The sequence below is a fragment of the Quercus lobata genome, chromosome 7, assembly GCF_001633185.2.
Source record: "Quercus lobata isolate SW786 chromosome 7, ValleyOak3.0 Primary Assembly, whole genome shotgun sequence".
NCBI lineage: Eukaryota > Viridiplantae > Streptophyta > Magnoliopsida > Fagales > Fagaceae > Quercus > Quercus lobata.
This window is the reverse complement of record NC_044910.1, coordinates 44,517,917-44,525,330: the sequence shown is the minus strand read 5'-3', so window position 1 is coordinate 44,525,330 and position 7,414 is coordinate 44,517,917.

Sequence of the window (7,414 nt, the reverse complement as noted above, 5' to 3'; positions counted from 1 at the left end):
ATATAGTTTCAAACTAGTTTGGAACCAAACTTTGTCCCATATGCATAGTAATCCAAACTTAGGACACTTGCCCCTCTATAGGTGTTTTTTTAATTGATATAATAAGATTTAAACTTAGGTATTCAGTTTATGATAATTTTATTTATCATTAAATTAAGATATCAATTTTTTTTTTTGGTAAATTGAATTTACATCAAAATCTCTTATTCAATAACCAAAAAAAAAAAAAAAAAAAAAAAACTTATACCTGTTCATTTAATCAAAATGGCAAAACCTGCTTGAATCTTCACTTTTTGCACAAATTTACCCCAAAAAAAAAAAACCATAAATCATTTTAGGGTAAACTACATATTTGGTCACTATCTTACACACTATATTTCAATTTGGTCCATAACTTTTCAATTGTGTCAATTTGGTCCCTATCCTTTCAGTGTTGTCAATTTAGTCCTTACCATTATTTTTAGGATGAAAATTGATGAATCATCTAATGGCCAAAATAAAAAATTAGATTTTGTTGATGTGACAATACACAAAAATTTTATTTTGGTCATTTGTCATATCATCAATTTTCATTTAAGATATAACAATATGGACTAAATTGACACGACACTGAAAGGTTAGGGACCAAATTGACCTAATTGAAATGTTAGGAATTGAATTGAAATATGATTTATAGGATAAAGACTAAATTCATAGTTTACCCATTATTTTAATAAAAGCAAAAGGTACACTGCAAAATAGAATGTTCATGAAATGATCTTATTATGAATTGCGGCTAATAATAGGAGCTGGGTCAACCTCAATCCAAGAATTCAAGTTTATGAACTCCTTAGCCATTGAAGCTTGATATATAGAAAATCAAATTATGTTGATGATTTTTTCTCTTCCTAGTATCTAAAGAAAGATGAGAGAGATGGGATTTTCCTTAGAATTGTTCTATATATAGGGGAGGCTTTGTATAATGCAGAGGATAAGAAATTGACTGTGATGAGTGTGAAAGTGGAGGCAGATATTAATATAGGAAGAGAAGGAAGTAAACAAATTGGAAAAAAAAAATATATATATCTAGAAGGAAGACACAAAGAAAGTTCTCAGTTATGGAGTTAATTGTGGTTGTACACGAGTCCATGTGGACAATGCCGAAAATGAAAATGGCTTGGAACATGGGAAAATTCGTATCATGATAGAATTACTGTATAATCTTCACAGAATAGACAAAACTTCTAATGGGTGAGAAATTTGATGGGACATGGGAGCCCACAGATAATCTACACTCTCTGACCCTCACCAAAATTGTCAATTTTAGAAGGTGTTTGGTACACTCACTCAAACATACATTTTTAGTTTTTTTTTTTTTTTTTTGATAGGCACATTTTCAGTTTTTAAACAATATTACATGTATTTTCATACAATTTTTCACCCACACGTATTTTCAAATATGTTTTCAAACACATGTACCAAATACCTCCTTAATCTTTCTGGGGATTTTTGTAAAAATAATCATTTTATTATCATTTATTTAAGATGTGTTTAAATTACCCCCCAATTAATATAGAAATAAGTTCACTTACATTTGTTTCATTAATTTCTTCTCACCCAAGTGAATTACCAATTTATTTTATAAAAAAATATATATATGAATCACCATTTATGGTAAGGCAATAGTTATTAAACTCAGACTAGACATTGACCTGGGCTATGAGCCACTGGCTCATTTGTTGAATCTAATGATCAAATAATTTTTTTTTAATTAAATATATATATATATATATATATATATATAGTAATAAAAGTAGGTTTGAGAAATCATAACATGAATATATAAATTAAAAAAAGTAGGCATATGTTTAAATTAAACTTGCCATTATTATTCAAAATCCAGGTTTCACAAGCAATAACATTAGAAATTCTATAAAATTCTATAAAAAAGTCATTGAGGTGGACCTATTAGTGTAATTTTACACAATTCACAAACCCAGTTAGGTCACATGGTTTACTTAAATCCTGTTAGGTTTGACTAGTTTTGACCTGGTATTACGCACATTTGATCTAATTGATCACCTAGACCAGTCTATGTACCGAGTCATCAAAGAACACCATAAATGCGTTCTCTATTATACTATAAAAGAGGCTGCTAATGGGTGGCCAGATTTGCTTGCCTCAGCAAGCACCTTGTAGGTGCAATTAGTCAATAAGGAGGGAAGTTTTTTTTTTTTTTTTTTTTTTTTTTTTTTAACCAAATAGGTCTTGAACTTACAACCTTACCCTCCATCTAGAACTTGTAAAAGCACAAGGTGCTAGTTGACAAAAAGAATAATCTTGCACTTTAACCATATAATGTGTTAATGTATAAGTATTGTAGGATAAGAAAGAGAAGTTTAGACAAAGAAGAAACTTGTGCACAAAAGGCTTTTAAGTTTAGATAAGAAACTCAAGTTTAGAAAGAGAAGTTCAAATACTAATATTTAAAAAAAAAAAAAAATTTGCGGGGTAATCAATGTTTAGCTTTGTCTCTGTGTTTGCTGCTTGTTGATGTTGATTTTAGTAACAAGAATGAAATATTATTTTAGTACCGGTAGATGTCGGTTTACCATTTCAAGATTACTGTAATATATAATTATATAAATATATAATAGAATATTATTACTTATTACTAATGAGATAAAATATAAATTGATAAGATCATCCATATTGGTGGTGCCAAAAATTTAGCTATTTGACATCACAAAAAATTACTTTATTTATTTTACATTTTCACTTTATAAAACACCCAACATAAGTGATTTTATTTTAACTTTCAACACAATAAAATAATATAAACAATACAATAAAATAATATATCCACTACAATAAACAACATCACAACCACTACTACCACCACAACCGCCACTGCCATTGCCATTGCTACCACCACTTGGATGTCCTTCTAGGATGGTAATTGCAATTTTTAATTGAATGGTTGTGGAGATGGTCATGTCTTTATTATTATTATTATTTTCAATATTAAAGGCAATTAGTTGTAAATTTAAGGCAATTAGTTTTTTTTTTCAATATTAAAGGCAATTACTTCTCCTGCCTTTTTCTTCTTCTTTAGCTCATTTTCCTTTCATTTGTTTCCTCATTGCAACTTCCAAGTTTGCAGTTCACATTTTTTTTTTCCTTAATTTCTTTCAGTTTATACATGCAACAATAAAGACAGGTGAGTCCATTAGCAAACATTCACAACCCAACCACATAGTTAATACAAATTACAGCAAAGATCAATTTTCAAAACTCAAAATCCATCACATTTCTCAAAAACCAATTGAATTCAACACAAAAAAACCTCAAATTAGCAAAAAAAAAAAAAAAAAAAAAAAAAAATCCAATCTAAAATCTCAAAAACTCTCAAAATTTTCCCCAAATATTAGAGGTGAGATGGGTCGGCGGAAGGGGTGGGCAACGAGAATAGCGGCTAGGCAAGCAAGAACGGTGGCTGGGCATGTGAGAATGGTGGTTGGGCATGCGAGATCGGCAAGAACGGCGAGGTTTGTTGGAAGAGACGAAGAGCAAATGACTGTGGAGAGTGAGGAGAGAGGAGCAACAACATAAATGGGAAAGGAGGAGAAAGAAAAAAAGAAAAAAATTATATTAAAATATTTTGAATAGAGTGTGAACACAACATAAAATATATATATATACATATATATTTTTACCTTTGAGCTACCGTGCACAGCCATCTTTGGTTGTGCACTATACCTGAGAAGCCAAAAATTTTGGCTTTGGCTCCACTAATGGAGCCCCAATTCTGTAATTGGTGGTGCTAAAAAGCTATATAGCTTTTTAGCACCATCAATAATAATGCTCTAATAGAATAAACAAAAATTTTAACGAACTAAATTGGAGGATATGGTTTTTTTTTTTAAATGTAAAAATCGGTTAATTGCACGCATTATGCATTTGTCCTTATGTATTGTATTCCACCACAATCCACAGTCCACACTGATTGGTAATACAAGGGCTTTGGCTCCACCAATGGAGCCCGAATTTTGATTTTGATAGTGCTAAAAATAGCAATATAGCTATTTAGCATCACCAATAATAATGTTCTAATAGAATAAACAAAAATTCTAACGAAACTGAATTGGAGGGTATGGTTTTTTTTTTTTTAATTGTAAAAATTGGTTAATTGCATGCATCATGCATTTGTCCTTATATATTGTATTCCACCGGTCCACAGTCCACACTGATTGGTAATACAAGGAAAAAAATAAAGGCAATTTTGTAAATAAATATGCATGGAATGGGGCCAAAATGGCCAAGTATTACTATTTGGCAATATATATATATATATATATATATGGGGATTTATCACTATTTGCGAAATAATTAGGAATTTAGTATTTTTTTAAAAAATTTGAGTTTGTGAAACTTGAGTTTGTCGAGTAACTTGAGTTTCATAAAAAATAGCACAGTAAATTTTAAGGTTACCTTTTCAAAGAACTCGAGTTTTTGAAACTCAAATTTCACAACAAAATCAAATTTCAAAAAAGTATAAATGGCTAAATATGACTAAATATGATATATTGTTAAATATTTTACCACACGAGTATACTGCCATTTTGGCCCATGGAACGGTAATTGTAAGTAAGACACCTTCCAGGAAGTTTCATTTCAACTTAGAAATTGAAAAGCCTACCCTCCCCACGTGATTCCTTGTCTTTATTTCTACTTTTTACTTTTCCTTTCCGAATTCTTTGACGTTCCATCTTCTTTTTCTTTCATTTGCGTGTGAGATAATGTATGGTATGTTTTCCTTTTTTTTGGTTTTTGTTGATTGGAGAGAATGTATGTGTGAGTAAACACAATGATTTAGTCAATTCCGTGTTGTCAAAAAAGTCATTTTATTCATTGTTTTCTCACTCACTTTTTGAGAAATGAAAGAGCCCCTGTTCAAAAGTTCGCACCATGGAATCTTCGTGGAAGTGGGACTTTTCTACTTTCAGGGCTTTCATTTTCATTCAAATATCGCTCTGTCAAAAAACTTGGAGCTTTACTCATCATTTTCATCTAAGATACGTCTAATATATAATAGCAGAGATTAAATTGCCCCATCATTGAAAAATTAGAGATTAAATTGACACAATTGAAATATTAAGACGAAATTGAAATATAGTGTCTAAGACCCATCATTTTAATAAAAAGCAAAAGAGACACTACAAAATAGAATGTTCATGAAATGATCCTATTATGAACTGGGGCTAATAAGTAATAATAGGAGCTGGGGCAACCTCAATCCAAGAATTCAAGTTTATGAACTCCTTAGCCATTGAAGCTTGATATAAAGAAAATCAAATTGTGTGGTTTTTTCTCTGCCTAGTATCTAAAGAAAGATGAGAGAAGGAAGTAAACAAATTGGAAAAAAAATATCTAGATGGAAGAAACAAAGAAAGTTCTCAGTGATGGAGTTAATTGACGGTTGTACACGAGTCCATGTGGACAGTGCTGAAAATGAAAATGGCTTGGAGGTTGGAACAAAGGAAAATTCGTATCATGATAGAATTACTGAACAATCTTCACATGATAGACAGAACTTTTAACGCGTGAGAAATTTGATAGGACATGGAAGCCCACAAATAATACACCCTCTGAGACAGAGTCTCTGACGCTCCACCAAAATTGTCAGTCTTAATCTTTCTTGAGATTTTTCTAAAAATAATCATTTTATTATCACTTATTTAAGATGTGTTCAAAATTTCAAATTACCCTCAATTAATATAGAAATAAGTTCACTTACATTTATTTCATTAATTTCTTCTCCCCCAAGTGAATTATCAATTTCTTCTATAAAAAAAAAAAAAATAGAAATGTTTATCCCACATTAGTTATGTATGTCTAGTGTCCGTTGTTTATAATTTCAGTCTACAACTACAAAGGTTTGGCTTTTTTGTAGTTATACTCTTGTTATGTGATGTATTATAAACCCGGTTTTAAATAATAAATACTAGTATTACTATTTTCGTGTGTGTTCAAATAAGTATTACCGTTTATTAAAAAAAAAAATAAAGATGTTTATCCCATTCGTGGTTGTACTTAGTATTATAAATCCGGTTTAAAACACTAGTAGTACTATTTTCGTGTATTCTAATAAGTATTATTGTTTACTAAAAAAAAATTATATAAAAAAAATGTGAATCACCATTTATGGTAAGACAATAATTATTAAACTTAGACCGGATATTGACCTGGTCTATAAGCCACTGGCTCATCTGTCAAATCGCATGATAAAATAAATTTTTTAAAATTAAATATATATATATATATATATATAAACTAATAAAAGTAAGTTTGAGAAATTATAACACAAATATGTAAATTTTTTTTTAAAAAAGTAGACATATGTCTAAATTAAACTTGCCATTATAATTCAAAATCAAGGTTTCACAAGCAATGGCATTAGAAATTCTATAAAATTCATAAGCAAAATAAACGAATGTCATAAGATTGCAACTAAGTTTTTGCTAAATAAAATCTTGTTACATGTTTAAAAATTATGTATATTAAACAAAGAAAAAAAAGGCAAATCTCAAACTAAGTAAACAAAAGAAGAGAAAATAAAATGTTAAAGGCTTAAACTAAAAGAAATAAACAAATAAAGCATAAAAAATATAAACAAAATAAGAAAAAGAAGGTTTAAGCAATAAACTATATAACTTATATTGATATATTCATACCTCTAGCTATGTGAAACTGAAAAGTGATGTTCAGAACAGAGAAAATTGATGCATAGCCCTAGGTTTGGGGAATTGAAACAGTGAAAAGTGATGGGTACAGTAATATATATCGGCAAAGAAGTGAAAGAAAAATGCATTTTTTTTTTTAAATTTCTTTAGGTTTTCTCTTATTTAAATTACCATATTATCATACATTAAATAGTAAAAAAGTCATTGAGGTGGATCTATTAGTGTAATTTTACACAATTCACGTTCTAGCTGGGTCACATGTTTTGCTTAAATCCCATTGGGTTTTACTAGTTTTGACTTGGTCTTGTGCACATTCAATCCAATTGATCACCAAGACCGGTCTATATACTGGGTCATCAAAGAACACCATAAATGCATTCTCCATTATATTATAAAAGAGGCTGCTAATGGGTGGCCAGATCTACTTGTCTTAGCGAGCACCCTATAGGTCAATCAATCAATGAGGAGAAGCTTTTTTATTATTATTATCGGTAAGCATGCACCAAATAGGTCTTGAACTCACAACCTTACTCTCTACCAAAAACTTGTAAAAGCACAAGTTTCCAGTTTACAAAAAGAATAACCTAGCACTTTAACTGTATAATGTGTTAATATATAAGTATTGTAGGATAAGAAATAGAAGTTTAGACAAAGAAGAAACTTAAGCACAGAAGGCTATTAAGTTTAGATAA